This window comes from Mycteria americana, chromosome 8, assembly GCF_035582795.1.
Source record: "Mycteria americana isolate JAX WOST 10 ecotype Jacksonville Zoo and Gardens chromosome 8, USCA_MyAme_1.0, whole genome shotgun sequence".
NCBI lineage: Eukaryota > Metazoa > Chordata > Aves > Ciconiiformes > Ciconiidae > Mycteria > Mycteria americana.
Genome location: NC_134372.1, coordinates 11,580,120 through 11,598,958, shown reverse-complemented (window position 1 = coordinate 11,598,958; position 18,839 = coordinate 11,580,120).

Sequence of the window (18,839 nt, the reverse complement as noted above, 5' to 3'; positions counted from 1 at the left end):
CCCAGGTGTAGTCTCGGAAAACAGCAAAATGCAGAGTGCATTAGTGTCATTTCGCTGCTAATGTTGGAGGAATAATTGCCACTGAATCAAATGCTAAAATGAATCCTACATTAAATATTCACCTCCGAGGATGCCTGTTGATGGCTTCTGTCAAATAACCAGCAAGAGCCTGTCATTGGAAAGCCTACATACAAAGTCAGACTGAGATACAGTCCTCCTTCCCACTCTCTGCTGTTTATATTGGGCCCTGTAATCAGTATGTTTATAATGATGAATGCATCTTTTTATTTAATTTATTTATAAAATTAGTTCAGTATGTAATAAATCATGTGCTGAACGTTATGCGCTGCAAAGCTGGCTCTTTAAAAAAGGGCTCCTTCACAAGAACACTGTACAAGTCTTTCAGAAGACACAACTAAAATAACAGACCAGAATTTAGCTCTTTCTATGCTCCTATCTGCTTCCACTTTTACTATTTACACATCTTGGGATGTGAAGAAGAGTGAGTCCAAGACAGCAAGAGAAGAGGGAATTGTGGATGCCCCAAGGCAGGTACGCTGAAGAAACCGCAGAAAGCCACATTTCTCTCCCCAGATCTGTTCAGCATTTGGAGCATGCCCGTGGTGGGGCAGAGGAACTGAGCCAGTGTATCAGCCTTGCACTGCTGAGGACCGTATTCTCAGTAGCCCTGCGTGAAGCTATGCCATACCATATAAATACAATTCATATGCAAAAAGAGACGTGGTGCTTCAGAAGAATAAATGCAACAATTTTCAGTTTGATCCAGCAGTCTTCCACATGAATACTCACATCATGTTTCTTTTGTTCAACCAGTTCTGTATCTGCTCCAGGACCAGTCTGCTGTCATTTGGTGATGTTTCCTGAAAATTTCCCTGAAACCAAGAGGTCTTGATAGGACAACGGACACAGATTAAGTCAGGCAGTGCTCTTTCACACTCTGTCCCTGGAAGGGACCGCTCGGGCCGTGGGACTCGGTGGTTTCAGCCAGCCAGGTAATGACATTTCATCCAGACAGGTCCACACACCATTTGCACCGTATCCCCAGTACATGCCAGGGTCCAAAATCACCTCTTCATATCTTTTAATAAACCTAAGACCTTTAACATAGTGTGTCAGAGGAAGAGAAGGAAAGGCCAAAGGCCCTGCAGCTTCAAAGCAGGAGCAGCTTTGCATTTTCACAAATATAAACCATCTCTGTCTGTTTAAAAACAAAAAACTGTGAGATAAACACATCTGCAGCTAATATTTCTTTTTTTTTTCAGCCCCAGGTGCCCTTTCTTTTCCAGTTCCCCCCCTGTCAAAAACTTGTTTGCTTCTGATTTTTCACAGACTACCTGAGGATTTGAGTTTTCAAGAAAAAGGGGATATAAGGGGCTCTAAGAAATGAACTTTTTAAATGAAAATACAGTAATTAGCAGCCACAGAATGCAGGACCAACAACTTTGCTCTAAAAAAATCACATGATAAAAAAGTGCAACTAGTCATTCAAGCAATAACTATTTTCAGGTGCAATTTTGGCATTGAATGAAATTTTCAAGAATGAAAATTTTGGCCTAGATATTCTTGTGTGAGTAAAGGCTGCCAGCCTAATTTCAAACTCCTCTGCAAGTAAGAGTTACAGGACCTGAATCCAAAATGGAGGGCGACACTGGGGCATTTTATTCTAATTAGAAAAGCCTGGTACAGATAAGTCAGGAAACTCAGTGTGGGACTCAGCTAAGGCCCTTCATCTCTTGTTTGCTTACTTGTTACTTTCGTGTATTAAATTAATGATGAAGAGGAAACATAGCTCACATTTCTGAGTCAATTCCCCCATTATAAAGGTTCTTGGGCCCTGGTGAGTGGTTTGAAATGCCTCTGTTTTGGGATGCCTGGCTAGCTGGGCACGTACATCACCACGAGCATTAGCTCTCACCCAGTCTCCCCTTCTCCAAACAGTCTCATGATGACGACTTCAACAGTATGGCATGAAAGATGACTTGCAATGCTAAATCTTTGACTTCTGGGACAGGAAATTTTCATCTAAATTAACCTCTGAGGGCTTACTCGAGCTGTACTGAACCTTTGGTGTCAGTAAGGCAACTTTTCTCTTTTGGAGTTATTGTTTCCATAGAGTACCAGGCTGATTTTCCAAGGGCCAGCAGTGCTGAAGGAAAATAGCAGAGAAATTCAGGAGGTACCAAATAACAGCAAAACTTTGAACATCAGCACTCAATCTCTATTGGTCACCAAGGGACTGTTCTCTTGAAAACTGTTACCCCTTGAAGGTTCTGTTAGTTTTCTTCAGATTCTGACCTGCAGAGTTAGAAGCAATATTTTAAGATAGCTTGAGCTATGACTAAAGTTCCTTTTTATTTTAAAGAATGCAACCCACAGACTGCAAACATAAGAAGACAAGATGGGAAAAGGATGTCTCAAGACAGTTCTTTAAAAAGTTCTATCTGATGTCCTCCTTTACTTATTCCTTCTGACTCAAAAGAGATTAAATGGAGTTCACCAGTAGAGATGTGACTGACTGACACTTATTAATCTTTGCTGCATTATTAGAGGTTTCTCAGCTGTCTAATTTTTCAGACAACACATAATCCATATCATCATCATAAAGGATTTATTTTCCAAGCTATAACAGCTGAAGTTTTTGTCCATGAATACAAACAGAAAGTACTGTCTGCTGGGATTTGAGCAGTACCTTGCAGCTAGACAGTTCACTTTAAAATCTGCTTGAGGATAAGTTATTTAGTAAACATAACTTTACCATTTACATAAAGTTGGATCAGTTACAATTGAATGTCAGTCTTGGCTGAAGGCCTCTGGTGAAATACTTTCTTAGCATTATTGCTATCTTTTAAGCCAGACTGATTTCATTTACAGTGTGATAAATTCTCTGAATTCTCTAGAGTTTTTTGCAATTTATCCAAGCAAGAATGAAATCAGCATCTGACACTTTATATTTCATTTTAATAAAGAAGTCAGAAAAAAAGGTCCACTGAAAACTAAATGTTGATGCATTTCACTTTGCGTCATTAATGAGGTGAAATTACTTTGTTAGACTGTCCATGGACAATGAAACCAAGTATCTCTCATAGACCGAGGTCTACCAAGAAATGGGCTTTGTATATTGCTATCACAATTAGGTTTATCATTTTAGGGTAGCTTGATGAATAGCTAGTAGGAGAATACAGGAAAATTCAGATAAAGTTTATGCTGCAGTAAATCAACAAAATTTTGAAAGCTGTAATGGGAATCTCAGATTAGTTATGGAGATATGATTCTGCACCACAGATTGCTGTCATATTCAAATCAGAGGATCCACTAGGAATCAAGCTAATACACTGGATACAAACAGCAAGTAAGTCATTCAACACTAGTCAAAGAAGTTATGAAAACACTGTGTACTCAGACATATGCTGTTTCAAAATTAAATCATGGCTTCTACTGCTAAACAAACATATTACAAAAGAAAATGCCTAACACCAGAATATTAACAAAATAGATGCTTGGAAAATCAATACTTGCCTAAAATAATGGCTCTCCTCTGGAGGTGAAATAGCCATACATACAGAAGTAGTATAAAACAGTAGTAGAAAATAATGTCATGGGGTCCAAAACTGGACTCGGCTTGCCTGGCTGTGATAGCCTTCCCCTGCTCTGCTGCTGTGTCTCTGAACCCCACTGGAAACTAAATAGTAGAGTGAAAAAAAGAAGTCTTTGAAAAATGATGAGTATGATACAAATATAGGTGCTGTTACTTAGATGATCTGCTCCAGAGAAGTAAATGACTGCAAGTGAAACTGCATGATGAATATGGAGCTGCATTAGAACAGTTCAGAGCAGCACTAGAATACATGGTAAGAATAACTATTAGCTATCCAGATAAAGGCTGCAATAATAAGGAATTAAGAATCAAATTAAAAACTGTACAATGTGGCAAAAGGAACTGAAAACTTTGCTTTCTAGATAATAGCTATTTTTTATATACACATTTATAAAGGTTGCTTTGAAATGTTTAATTTCTGTAGCGATATGGTAGCATGCTTGTCTATGCAATGTTCTGCTTTGACTCTTAAAAGTAGGAAATATTTTGTAAGTACCAAAATAAATTAGCCATTTTGCACTTAACCACTGTTCAGCCCACAGTTTACAGACTATTTAGACTCAGTGTAATCACTTGAGAGAAACGTTGCTGATGTTGTTAGCTCCAAGAAATGCAATCGAGTAACTTAATGCTAAAAATTATTAAACAAATATTGTGACTGCATTGTATTCCAAAACACAGTTGAGGGAGAATTTATTAACAAGGAGACAACTACAGAGGAGTACCCTGAACTGTGTAACACAAACACGGTCTTGATCCAAACCCCATTAGTGTGAAGGAAGTCTCTTCAATGACTGTAATGGCTTTTGAATGAGGCTTGTATTGATTTTATGTTAAATGTAAGAAAAGCGTTCCTCCCAGAGTCTAAGGAGAAGCAGTCTAAATCTTTTCTTTGCAAAGGGTCCATTTAAGAAAAACAAATCACCTGTCCTATTTTATAGAGCAATCTTTGATGGAAGTTTTAGGGCAAATTCAAATTAAATCCTTGAAAACTTGGAACTGTCAAAGAGCCAAGCACATGTTTACCAGAGAACCCCATTCCATGAGCAGTTCCATAGGAATAATTTTGAGAAAACTGATAAAACTGATTCTCAGATACTTAGCTATATAGTTGAGGTTTATTTTATTCCATATTCTAACACCCCCTGTCCTAGATGAATAGAAGTAATAATGTTTGTTTTCTAGGTGGTATTTATAAAGCATTTGAGCTGCAATTAAACAACAGCTCTAATCCAAAGAGTTCATTAGTTCAGTACATTTCTCCTCTTTCTCCACTTACTCACATAGATGCAGCACCACAAAAAAGTCTGCTGTAATTTTACAAGTAGTTTACTTTATTGAGGCAGCTAAACATAACAAACTGTGTGTCTGAATATATATGTGGAAATATATAAAACTTAAGGCTTCTGTTAGTGTTAATAGAGCTTTTATGCATATTTTGCCATTTACAACAGTGTAATCACTGAGCCTAAAGGGACATATCTTTACAAATTGTTGACAATTGTCAACAATTTTTTATTCTACAGAAAAATGCTCAATGGTCAGTTCATGTACAACTACAATAACTTGCCAAATATGTGTTGGAAGCTGCTTGGATTTTTAAGTTGAGAGAGTGACTCCACACTGATGCAATGGTCAAACAGGACCATCTTTCAGTGGCTAGAAATCACTCTGTTCTAGCTGAATATTTATGATATATCATTATAGTGAATGCGCACTCTAAACCTGCTGAAAAAATACTAGCAGGTGTAAAGCCACATTTTTTCATTCATTGTTTTGGTGTAGTGCTTTGGGGAAGATATCTTCCTTCCCTGGGGAGCGGGGGATGTCTTCAAAAGCTGTAAATACTTGACAAACAACGTGGGAAAGCTGCTCTCATGTTAAAGCCGGTCTGGGAGAAGAGTTCCCTGACTAAGATGCAGGTCTGATGTGCAGTGAAATCTGTTCTTTGTCGCATTTTCAGCTTGTAAGGTTCACACCGCTGTCATTGAAAGCTTAATAACATTTGAGCCATGGTGGCATATTTATGTATTGGTTAGAAGCGTCCTGAGAAGTAAGTTTATAAAATCACATTAAAACAATGCAAAGAATGGGTTTGCTTGGGTCAGTTATTAGAAGACAAATATGTTCTGCATATGAATATACACAGTTATGTAATGTTTGAAGCCTTTCTCCGTGCCCAGATATCTCGTGTTTTCTACCTTTTTTAATTCAGGACACCTGCTGTGAACACCTCTTTTCTCTTTTTACAACAGCAAGAAATGTAGACAAAGAACACTTATCTGTATTACTTTCAAGAGATAGGGTAATAGAATTTGCCATAGAAATTGCCTGCTATGTGGATAATTAATTACATTAGTTACCTACAATCACTCCGATTTGTTTGTTGTTCTTGATATCCGTAATAAGCACATACACTGACAGCTCTGAGAAATCCGTCATACAATCTGTTTAGTCCAAGGGCTGTGCTGCCGGAAGTGCCAGTCGTGCTAAGGATGATGAAAACAGACTGATATTACGCAAGACTTGGCCTCTTGCTGCTCTGTTGCCTCACCCTACAGTAGATGTGTGGATATGTGCTGTCATCTAAAGGCTTCCCATGAGGCTGCGCCTGACAGATATCATAGTGAGGAAGACTATGTGTTTTAGCCATTTGTAAAACAGTCTGCAGAAGTTCCTCCTGAAAAGTCAATGTCTGGGGGAAGGAGACCTCCTTTTCTTTCTCAGAGTGCTTGTGTGACTCTACACACAAGAGCACTTGGTCAGAAACCCACCAGCTGCCACTTGGTGCTGGCTTGTGAAGACACATGGGAATGGGTCACAGCACCTGTGGTGAGAGCAGCTGGAGGCTCAGCTCCTGCCTCCTCTGGGGTCCCAGGGGGGAGCTGACCCCTCTTTGCCCAAAGGGCTTCTTGGCTATGCAAGGAGAGAGAAAATGAAACATCTTATCCCAAAGGTTAGTGAAGGTGGAACCTCTGTCTCCCTTTGGTCACAAAACCATGCACATAATTCAGTTTTATATTTTTTCAGTGATTTGTGGTTATCATACACACTGGAAATTCCTGCTGTTACAATAGCTTTCTCCATTCCCCAGTTCCATTCTTGCACAAAGACCAGTCATGTCATACAACATCTAGTTTCAATGTGCTCATGCTTTCTGTGTTTGGAAGAAACTGTTGTAAATTATTATGCAATCCAGAGATCATCTGAGCAGCAGCGGTACTTCAGCCTCCCACCAGAGGAAAAGCTCTTGAATCTCCTATGAATCTCAACAAGGTGACTGACGCCTGACATTTTTTCCTGTGCTTATTGTGCTTCTGTAGGTGACAGAGTAGCCAAAGAGATTATTCAAGACAAGCTTAAATGCATGCATGTCTTAAAATTATATGAAAGAGAGGAGACAGCTGTTCTGAGCTGACCTAAGTACAGCACAAACTTCCCACACACAACTCTTGACGCTGCAAACAGTTCTCTCCCATCCGCAAGCCACAACATCCCCATGTGAGCATCGTGTGTATTGGTTGAATGTAAGTGCACAGCTTCACCTACTGTGTAAAGCAACAAAAACAATTTATCAAGAGCAAAAGATGAAATAATTGTAAATAATATGAAGGACAGTTGGGACCCAGCCTACATGATGCCCTGTAAAATGCCAAGTCCTTCAGTCAACCTCAGCCTACCATGTGGCTCAGCTGTTCACTGTATTTCAGCTGGTTCTCCTCTCTTTCCTGGGAGTTAATGCTACACTTCCACTGGCATTTCATGAAAAAGCTCTCCAAAGAGAAGCACTTAAGGACAGCAGTGCTCCCAACACAGCTAGATAGAGTACAAGAACAGTGAGAGAGAAATAATGAGATTTTTCAAAACAGCAAATTTGAATGAACTTCATTAGAATTTATGTTCTCATGTCTCACAGGTCCTTTTGAAAATTATTTCCACTTAAGGTGAAATTAATCTTTCCTAACTAACCATCCCCAGGGGCAATACATCTCATATAAGATAGATAACCTTTCTATGATGCAATGAATTGTCCCCTTGAGAAACATTAACTTAAAGCAGATGCTAAGCTAAAATTTAGTGAAATTAATCTTGAAGTGATCTGCCCATGGCCACACTTCATATGAGCAGGGAATAGAGGTCTGACTTTTTTGGATTTTGATCTGTACCATTCTAGGCATTAGATTCCCTGCCTCAAAAATAAGTATGTACTCCTTTGACATTTACTCCCCCACAGAAGGATACAACGAAATATTTAAAGTATAAAGTTATGGGATGTTTCCTCTCCTCAAGTTTAAGTTTATTATGTGTTCATGCTGCTTGATTTCATAATATCAACTTTCTAGATTTCATTCGGATGAACTTCATCTCATTACAGAATGAACACATTCTAAATTGGGAAACAAAACCCTGAAATAAATTTTATTTGGTAGGTATCGCCATTAGCGTAGGCTGATTTCTTAGTTAAAAATATTTTTTCATTTACATGTGAGCGGATGTGCAAGGAGTACCTAGTGCATTTCTCAGATCTTTCCTTGGAATACTGGTGTTTCTTAGTACTGCATTAAACTATGTAATGGGCTAGCTCCTTTTATATTTGAAACCCCAGGAGCTCTGCATCTTGACTGTATTATGTTACCATTGACCTTTCACAGAATGAAATCCTTCAGTAATCTTTTTTTATATTGTATAAATCTCAGAATATGTACACATATGTATTTGTGTGTGTGGATGTAATACTGGCCTTAGCACATCATTAATGTCCCTGCCAGTGACAGCATTTTGCAAGCTTCATCCCAAAGTACACTACCAATGAGCATCTTCTCTGAAAGAGCTCATTCCTTGCAGACTTCTTGCAGTCTTTTTTGGAGCACTTGTTGTTGGACTTTCTGACAATGAGCACCTTCCACTTAAAACATGGACAAATGCTCAAAATGAAGCACATACATATGCCTAACTTTCAAGCCAGGGAATCAGATTAATAATACATGTTTTTAAGTAATTTCATTGCAACTCTTGATTTAGGTTTCTGATGGGCACAGGGACTACACTGCTAGGTGCACAAATTGGCAAGTTTCCCTTGAGATCTAGATAAGCAAGTCAGGACTGACAGTACTACGAGCAGGACCAAGAGAACAATTTGAACTGGACCTGCAGCAGGTGAGGCAGACCAGGATCTGAATATGTGCATGAAGGTCTAGAGATGGGGAGAAATTGTGCGAAGCTCATTATTCATATCCTTCAGTTTTGTGAATCTGAAAGTTAATTATAAAATTTAATTCTTCACTAACAAGGAAGAGTGAATGTTTTAACATATGGTGCCAGATGTTATTACAGAAAAAAAAAAGGAACTCAACTGAAGCTTTCTGCTGTTTCTCCAAATATGTTATTCTTTTGTTCTGAACATTTAATTAATTTAGACAATTTTTTTTTTCTTTTATTTTTTAAGAAAGCGTCCTTTGGAGAGACTCCCTGTCCAAGATAAAGCTGTCAATCTTCTCTGGAGGAGGAGGAAAATGTTCTGATCTGGATTAATGAACTGCATGGTTCCACAGCTGGAAATTATGATATGTAGAACAGAAGTGACTTCTTATCACTTTGTTTCTTGGAATAAGTCCAAAGGAGATATTTGCTCAAAGCTAAAACTTCTTTCTCATTCAATTTTTCCAACAAATTTGGCAACAGCAATTTTTGACTTGAACAGGTGCAAGTCAAGAAAATTTTCCCAAAATATAGCTAGAGTTTTGTTACATCTCTTAATGAATAATAAACAATGTGCATGGTAAAGGCCTAGACTCTATTCTGCAATGAGTTTTGTTCTGTTTGGCTAAAGTTTTTATAGCATCCCCTCTGACTATCTTAGCCCTTCCTAAGTCAAGTGTGTTTGTATATTGAGATCCTTAACAAGCTTAGAGACATCATCACTCCTTCCCTTAACAGAGCAGGGTACATTGCAGACATATCTTTATACTAGAATTGAAGAAAAATCCAGACAAATGCTCACAACATGAGGGGCTTGCTAGATTACAGATATAAATGTAGTTCTGTGCCTCAGTTCTTTATAGTCGACATGCTGCAGGAGCACTGGCAGAGCATATGTCTCATGACCTAATTAGCCTCACTTGGGAACAGGGTTTTCTTTTCCTACTTAGGAAAACAGTTGTTTCAGCTGCTTTTCTATTCCTCTGGTGAGTTGAGGGGGACACTAGGTTTTAACTGGTTGTGCTACTCAGGATTCGCTGCTTGCTTCTGGCTCTGGCCATTGGCAGATACTGCAGGTTTACATTGGGTCCCGTTGCCCCTGAGCAGCTCCTCACCTAAAAGAAGGCAGCGGGGAAAAAGAGAGAAATGATGTAGATGAAAGTTGAAGCCAGGCTGAGGAACAAAGGACTAGCAGCAACATTAAGCCTGTTTCTAGGGAGTTTTTTAGAAGGCAGCATGGGCATGATACTACCCTTTGGCTCCCAGCTAATCAAGCTAAGTCACCTTCGAAGGTCTTTTTGTTCCAGGGAAATTCTTTCTGGTCCAAAGAAAATTCCTCTGTTTCGGCAGAAGATTGAGATCAGATGGAGGTTGAGATTCTTCTTATGGCAAAGTTTCTTGTGGTGGTGTTGACTGTATCTGTTGCCCACCTAAACTAGTTGCCAAGCTCTTCTTGAGACAAAAAGAAGAGTCTAAGGGAACTAAATGTGTTATCCGGTCAACAGCATCCCATTATTTCATATTTGGATGTGCCTCCTCTGGAAATTCCTCAAGTTTCAAGCCTGTTGCTATAACGACTATGTAACCTTGCCAGTGAAACTGAAAACTTCTAATCGGTATTTCTTTAAGTCCACCCCACTTTACATAATTCCTCCATCTTCATTCTGTGTTTCCTTTGAAATACATTATACATAACATATTCAGAGGTTAAAACAGTATCCTGCTCCCTTCCACTTATTTTGGGCAAATTAAAGCCTTAACCTCAGGAGAGATCAAACCAGTGCGTGACATTTACCAGCCGAGAGCTGCTGGGAATCCAGAACAATGTGCTGCTTGGCTTGCACACATGTACGTACTTGCACTATTTTATTTCCAGGGTGTTCATGAACAGAAACCAATCTTCAATATTGTTATTTCACACAGTAGCATTTGCACAAGTGAATTTGACAATGCCATCTTGCAGCTTTTTCCCATATTGTTTGGATAATTGCATTGTCAAGAATTACTTATCTTACATTTAGCACTTAATACCCATTTATTATGAGTTCATGTAACTGCTATTTAAAGAATAATACATGCTAACTCCTTTCTACGCCATTTGATGCCACTTTGATTCTGTAATTGCTGGTTTCCTAGGATATTATGCCACAAAACCTGAAGAAATAATTGGTTGTTTCATTCCAGACAATACGTTTTGGAGTTGCATAGAGTTTAACTGGCAGATTTGTAACAGTGCAACGGAGACATAAAGGGAATGAATGCTAACCACGGAATAAGATTGCACAACGTAACTTGCGTAGCTGCTGGTATTATGCAGCTACAGTTAACACTGTTCAAAGAAAAAGGATTCATTATGCAAATGTTGTAAGTTTTATGCCTTTGGGGGATGCTCTCTGCAAGAGTATGTCAGTATTGCATGTCAGCACAGGGTGGAACAAGTACCAAATGTGATGTGAAAAATAGGTGACTAAAAACTACAGCTCTTCCAATGCTCAGCTATAATTATTTTTTGTTTGCAGAGTACACGCTGAAATCTGCAGAAATAACTGCTGGGTTTGTGGGGGATTGTTGTTGTAAGAACATAACAGTAAAATGAAGGAGTATCTTGCAAGTATATTTAAAAAGCACTATTTTAGCTGAACTTTTGTCACTTGTTAACTTTGTTATCAAGTGGTGGTAAAATACTAATATATATTCTTTTTCATCATCTTTATAGTCTGCATTTGGTTTACAGCACATCCTGTTATTTGATTAGAAAACATTGCTGCTTTTATGTGGTTTTAATTTGTTTATAAGCTTATAATTAAGGTTATTGTCACTTTCCATGGTAAGATCACACAATAATTGCACACAGTTTTGCCAGACTTTAACTAACTGGGCTGAAATTTGTCACAGCTCTCAGATTTGTAAAGTGGGTTAGCGACGAGATAAAAGATCATGATTCTGGTCATTTCTTCTTTGAAAAATGTCAGCACGCCTCTCATAGCATGGACTGTCACTCTTTGAGTAGCTTTACATGCTTGATTCCTTTAGGAAAGCATCAAAACTAGTTTTTATGTGTTCCCAGGTTGCTGCCTGACTTACCCAGCATCGTAGAAGAACTCTCTGGTGGGGTTCTGGGATGGAGCCAACCTGTAGTGAGTCTTGCTCAAGGGCCTTAGCTACTGCATTTTTATTTAAATATAGTTAAGAAGAAACGATTGTCCTTTATCTGTCCTTTACCTGGACGCCAGAGTATCACACAGTTTTGTACTATTACAGCTGTGGATTATACAGGAACTTGCCTTAGTGTACAGCATGTCTTTTGGAAAATCTAATATTTTTCTGCTCAAAATCATTCTTCACAAGTCTTTGAGGATGGTTTAGAAGAAAGGCTAGTTCAGTTTACTTCTTATAAAGCTTCCCATCAGCTTAGCCTCTCTGCATTACGCTGGTTGGGCACCTATGGTGCAACTTGCCTAAGGACAGTGTCCAAAATGCAAACAGCTTTGCCTGGACTATCCACCTGCAGGTCTCTTCTTGGGCAGCAGAGTCAGTGCAGTCTGGAGTGCAATTTAGCCTGTTTTAAAGTAGGTAATGAAAATAGACTGCTGAGATGTAATCTAAAATTGTCTATCTTCTCCTCACTGTAACTATACAGAGAGCCTCAGCTCATGAATTCAGGTAGGAAAGCCCATCTTGTGCATATCTAAAGGTAGTTGTGATGAGTGCCTGTCGTGGTTTAACCCCAGCCGGTAACTAAGCCCCACACAGCAGCTCGCTCGCTCCCCCCACAGCAGGATGGGGGAGAGAATTGATAAAGTAAAAGTGAGAAAACTCATGGGTTGCGATAGTTTAATAGGTTTAGCAAAAGCCGAGCATGCAAGCAAAGTAAAACAAGGAATTCATTCACTACTTCCCATGGGCAGGCAGGTGTTCAGCCATCTCCAGGAAAGCAGGGCTCCATCATGCGTAATGGTTATTTGGGAAGACAAAACACCATCACTCTGAATGTCCCACCCTTCCTTCTTCTTCCCCCAGTTTATATGCTGAGCATGATGCCATATGGTATGGGATATCCCTTTGGGCAGTCGGGGTCAGCTGTCCCAGCCGTGTCCCCTCCCAACTTCCTGTGCACCCCCAGCCTACTCGCTGGTGGGGGGGGTGAGAGGCAGAAACGGCCTTGACTCTGTGTAAGCCCTGCTCAGCAGTAACAAAACTGACAGTAGCGAGCGGCTGTGTGGTGCTTAGTTGCCGGCTGGAGTTAAATCACGACAACATCCCTGTGTTATCAATCAACACTGTTTTCAGCACAAATCCAAAACATAGTCCCATACTAGCTACTGTGAAGAAAATTAACTCTATCCCAGCCAAAATCAGCACAGTGCCCCACACGAGTGATGTTCACCTGAGTTTGTAGACTCAGGGCATCATTAAGACTAAAAATAGAAATGGGTCAAGCTCTTAATAAAGGCTGACATGAAAGGGAGGGAAGGGAGTGCTAGATCTGTAGCTCAGAATTTTTTTTCCCCATGGTAGAAGTAACAAAGTGTTCATTATTTTAATAAGGAGCTGTATTCCCAAAGTGTGTAAATATGGGATAAGTTCCAGATGCATACAACTGCTGCAGCTTTTCTAATTGGTATGTCCAGAGGTCTGCAGCAGGAGGTGGTATACACATCACTCCACGTATTAACTTATTAGTAATGTCTCTGGGTGGCCTGACCAGAGACTGACTCATCATCAAATCCATTTTCTGATGACAGCTAGACAAATCAAAACAAGTCATGTAGATTATAATTCAAGCTTGAGAACAGACTATTGAGCTTTATGGTCATCTAATTAAACACAGCAGGGCTACCATCATCTTAATTAAAAGAAACTTTCTCTTTGTATTCAACAAAAAATAAATGACACAAGCAAATAAAAAGGAGGTTCTGTAATATGAATTGTAGTGTTCTCATGACCTGCCAGAAAAGTTTGTTGCTTCTGCAGCCTACAATACATGCATCTCAGCAAGGATCTGTGAGAGACCAAGACTGGAAAAACAAAATCAGATCAAACCTTCACTGCCAAACCCCAGCCCAATATTTTACTTCATTTCTGTGCCTCTACTATGGTTTCAGAGCAAGGAGAAGGAAAGCATGGCTACACTCCCCACCCTGAGGAATGTGCTTAGGTGCAGTATTAAGGCACACAGCTGTGGACATTGCAGCCCAAACTGTGGCAGGTACAGCAATTACCAAGGGCTGTTCACAATTAATATGGAGCCCTTATCTCAGCTGTTTGGTCTAGAAAGGATGTAAGTGCAGCTATCCATCCCAATAAGGTGCTGGGGAGGTGGGCCAGCTGCAACCAGGGACAGCATTGCTAACGGGCTTTAAAAGGCAGCAGTGTCAGCTTCTACTTGATCTGCTGCTCCTAGCAGCTGTAACTTGACTGCAGTGGTTTCAGCTAGCTTGCTAACCTGATGCACTCTGAATGGGGCTTTGCACTGAAAATAAAAACCATTATGTGTAGACAGAAACTTGCAGCAAAAAAGGTAATGTAATGTGGGACTGGATTTTTGGAAGTGGTAGAGTAGATTCAGGACCGGTGGTAGACTGATTCCTGCAAAGGAAAACATGTTAATTTAAAATTTGCTTGCTGGGTGGTAAACACAAGGGTCCCAGCATGAAAAGCATCTAACTGTTAAAAATACTAACCACCTCCCAGAATTTGGATCAGATACTTCAGACCCATTTCAAAGTGACTGGGTTGTGGATTATTCTGCTATCATTAGTAAGCTAACACCAATGCAAACCAAGTTGAAAGCTGTGTCTTCACTAAGTGTGTAAAATGCACCTGCATAGCATGCATGTGATCTGAAATTTAAAAGCACACGCTTGACCCAGCATCAGATGATAATGCTCTGGAAGGCAGCCTACTATATATAACCCAGCCAAAATATAGCTGAATTCACTCTTTTACAGCCTGCCTTCAGCAATTTGCCTTTATAAATTGCTGATGGTAAAGTTGTCTTTATTGGTGGTTTGTGGCTTCACATTGGAAGTGTGAATTGCATCGTTAGTAGACATTCTTTGTATAAGCGGCATTTTCCAATCTTCTAAAAGATGTGGCAGATTGCTAATGGTGTTAAAGTTCACTTGTGTTTACCTTCTTGACATACATGCACAAAGAAGGTGCTTCTAGAAAAAAAATAAGAATTAAAGGTGTTAGATATATGCAGCCTACAATGAAGCTGGGTCATTGCTTACTGCAAAAATCTCAGCTAAGGCTGTAGCATTCTCCAGGTTTAGTCTAATAAAATGTCTGAAATGTTTCCCTTCCAAAAACTGCTGCCTTAAATACAAGAAGGGTCCCTGTGGATTAAAAAATAAGTTACTGGCTAATTCTTTAATCCAAGTGCATTAATTATAAATGTGAGACAGAATGAGAGAATGAGCCCGCTGAACCAAAAGCGAAAGAGCAATATGAAGGTGTTAGTCTACAGAGGCAGTATTTATTTTTGTTTAATACAGTAATAATTACCAACTTGCACTAGTTTCTTGGTTGTTTGGGGGGGTGTCTAAATTCCCTCCTTTCAGAATCTTATTTTTCAACAGCTTTTGCTCCTATTTGAGTGAAATTAGAACTGAAGCAGAAACATCTGGAGTTTTATTTCTGTACAGTTAGTTTTATTTCTGTACATTTAGTTTTATTTCTGTACATTTAGTTTTATTTCTGTCACATTTGGGATCTCAGAGCAGGCACCCATGGCTGTCCAATTCCTTATACAAATGCAAGTGGATCTCCAGGTGCTTGTGCACAGCTGCTCAGTAGATGCCAGGCTGTGCTGTACCAAATCACTTCTGCAACTGCAAACTCGGGCAGGCAGGCAGCAACCTGCACCTAACCTTGGAAATACAGCTCTTGATCTGCAGCTTTTTCAAGACATGTTCAAGCCAGGCCATGCTGCTCTGCCAAACTGCCCGAGACCTATATCAGAAAAGGGAATTGAGAAAAATCACATTCCTGCAAATGCCACGGACATGAATTTTGAGGTCCAAGCATTTGCAAAAAGCTCCATCTGTATTTAGGGAAACATTCCAGAACCATGCCCAGAATGTTAGATCTGAGATATAATAGGGGTAACCATCCACAGCAGTTATGCTTTTGTGTGAGTTGTGGATGAATGTGGGTGTACACCAGGTTGCCACCCCCCAACATTATGGAAGAAGGCTGCAGCACTGAATAGGCCCTTTGCCTCTACTCCCCAAATGCATAGCTGCTGCCAGCAGATACCATGGTTGCAAAACAACTAAACAGGCACGGAACATGTTAAAGCCCATATTTAAAAGGTTCTTGCTATGGGAAATCGGCACTTTCATAGTATTGTAATGTCACTCTACTTCTCTTGAGTACCTATTATTAATGACATATAATCATTAACTGTACCAGTAATAGTTTTCTTAATAACAGGGGAAAGGGAGGTATTCAAAACGTGTTCAGTTTGGCCAGGTGACACTCCCACCTGATTTTTTCATTTTTGAAGACAGCAGTAATATTTAATAGTCTATTAGGGCTTTTTTCCCATCAACAGAAAGACGTTGATGAATGTGTCAAATACAGAGGACTCCAGTGATGTCTCCATTTGTGATGTTGTCATAAATCTTTTCATGATATCTCCTGCATTTCTATTGATATTGTGCATCTTGATGTCCTATTTTCTTGATTTTTTTTCCTGGAAGATAAAGACCAAAAAAGGTTGGAGAGAATAGGAAGCTTTTGCAAATGTATTTTGTTTCCAAAGTTCTCCATAGGGCATCAGCTGTCTTTAAAACAAAACGTATGGCAGATGCCCTGTCTTGGTCTCAGCAGATCTCCCCTCTTCCATGCTAAAACAAGTTAATCCAGAGTTTTCCCTCTGTTTTTCTGTAGATTTTGTTATTATTAAACCATTAGTTTGCAAGTGGAAGTTTCTATCTGCCTTGTATGAATTTTCACTTCATGACCACCCACTGGGTAGCTGTTGCAGCATTGTTGCTGAAAACTAGTTGTGAACAAAAGTTCATTAATGCAGTTACTCATGAAGACTGAAGAGTGATGATTTTTATTTCAATAGGAAAAAGGACTTTTATTTGGATGAAAAAAAAAAATCTGAAAGGTATCGACCAATGATCGAAGAACACATACAGAGGCAGTGGGAGCTGGGTCTGTAAAAACGGAATATCTAAGCAGTAAGAAGCAGTGGATTATCAAGAATCCCATTTTCAGAACCAGTGGGAACCTCAAAATATGTTCTGCAGGTGTGCAGTCAGTGGTGTGGATTTGAAAGGAAAGGTGGAAAGGATCCTTCATCACCATCTGGCAACAAAGCATGTTTCTGCTATTTAACAAATTTTGTATTAGACCTGTTTAATCAAGGCTGAGCTGCCACTGGAGTTCAATACCTGCAAACACATTGCTCTAAGCCTGAAAAGTTGTGTTGATTTGCAGCAGTTTGTACCAGCTTTGATTTGATTTTTTTCTTAAAATTAAAGATGCTATTTTTTCTTCCATGCAACTGTTGCGAATGAGTGGACTGTACCTCACTCAAAAGAGAGAAGCAGCAATATGTTTTACTGAGGTCAATTAACTCGATGGAATTTAACAAAGTTTAACAGGGGATTGCCAAGGTTCAATAACTTTGATGGCAAGGTTCACTTTATTAATTACTGCATGGAAGAAACATACAAAGGAAAATTGAGTTAGAATTCAGTTAGAATGATTCACACAGAGACCAGAGACACAAAACGGTAAGGAAGATCCTCCTGTTCAGTCACAAGGTTCAGAGTGGACCCTCTTGCTTTCTAAACTCCTGATGGAGCCTAGGTGCAGCTAGGTCCAATCTTAGTCTCGGACTTGGACAATGGTTTATGTCTAATGGAATTATCTATACAAAGTTTATAATTATTAATATTGAGTAGCTACATGGATTAGTAATGTTTCATTAATATTAATTCAGCATGCTATCAGTGACTTTCCGAGGATCTGTCGTGAGTAAGGGATGTTTCCGCCTTGGGCAAGGAAGGACCTCTTAGTATCAGGTAAGGAATCTCAAACCTTGAGAGGTGTCCCCGCTCAAGGGAAGAGTCACCTCTGGTGTGCAGTCCAGCTGTAATTCAGGGAGAGCTCAAATTGGACTTATCCAAAGATCTGCTGTTGGTAAAAGGTCTCTCTGCCTCGAGGAGCAACCTTGAGAGGCGTCCCAGCTCAAGATCACCACCATGCAGCCATGCTGCCTAGCAGGGAGAGCTCAAAGAAGACTCACTTAGGCTGTCATATTTATGGCATAAAGTGGTTGGCTTGTAGTCAAATCACATGTGATGGAAACGTAGGCATGAGACTCCTTGTACCCACAACTGTCTTTGTTCCTTGATAAATGAGTCTTTGAAAAGCCACGCACTATTCATGCGTTATTTGCATGACCAGTGTTCCAAGCTCATATGCATCAATGCTCTCCATGCCACTCGGCTCCTTTGTGGGTTTTCAGAGAACAGATTGAAACTAGAGGAGTTCTTGGCCTGGCTACGGCTCAGGCCTTTACCTCTTCCAGAGCCTGTACCAAACTACTGCTAGTTTGGTTAAGAGGTCAAGTGCATCCGTCACACTCCACCCCATGACTATAGTCAATCCACTTTATTGACTCATAGAGTGGTAGTACAGTTACCTCTTGTCTCTGTCATAAATACGTGGCATATTGCAGATCAGTGGTAAGAGTCCAATTATTTGATAAGCTGTTTAGTTTAAGTGTCCTAATTAATGTTAGTTATATACCATTTTACATACAGAATTAGTTGATTTTATACATTTTACATGCTGGATTGATATAATTTGGTTTATTTTTTGCCAAACTCTGATATACTGAACAATTATAAGCAATAAACATAATAAGGCCAAACCCAACAAAACTACAACTGGATGCAGCATCAAATTCAAAATTCCAGTTGCTGCTGGTGACCATCCAAAAAGAGTCTCCCACCAGTGATGTTCTCCATCTTTCTTCACTCTTTCCAGGACATGG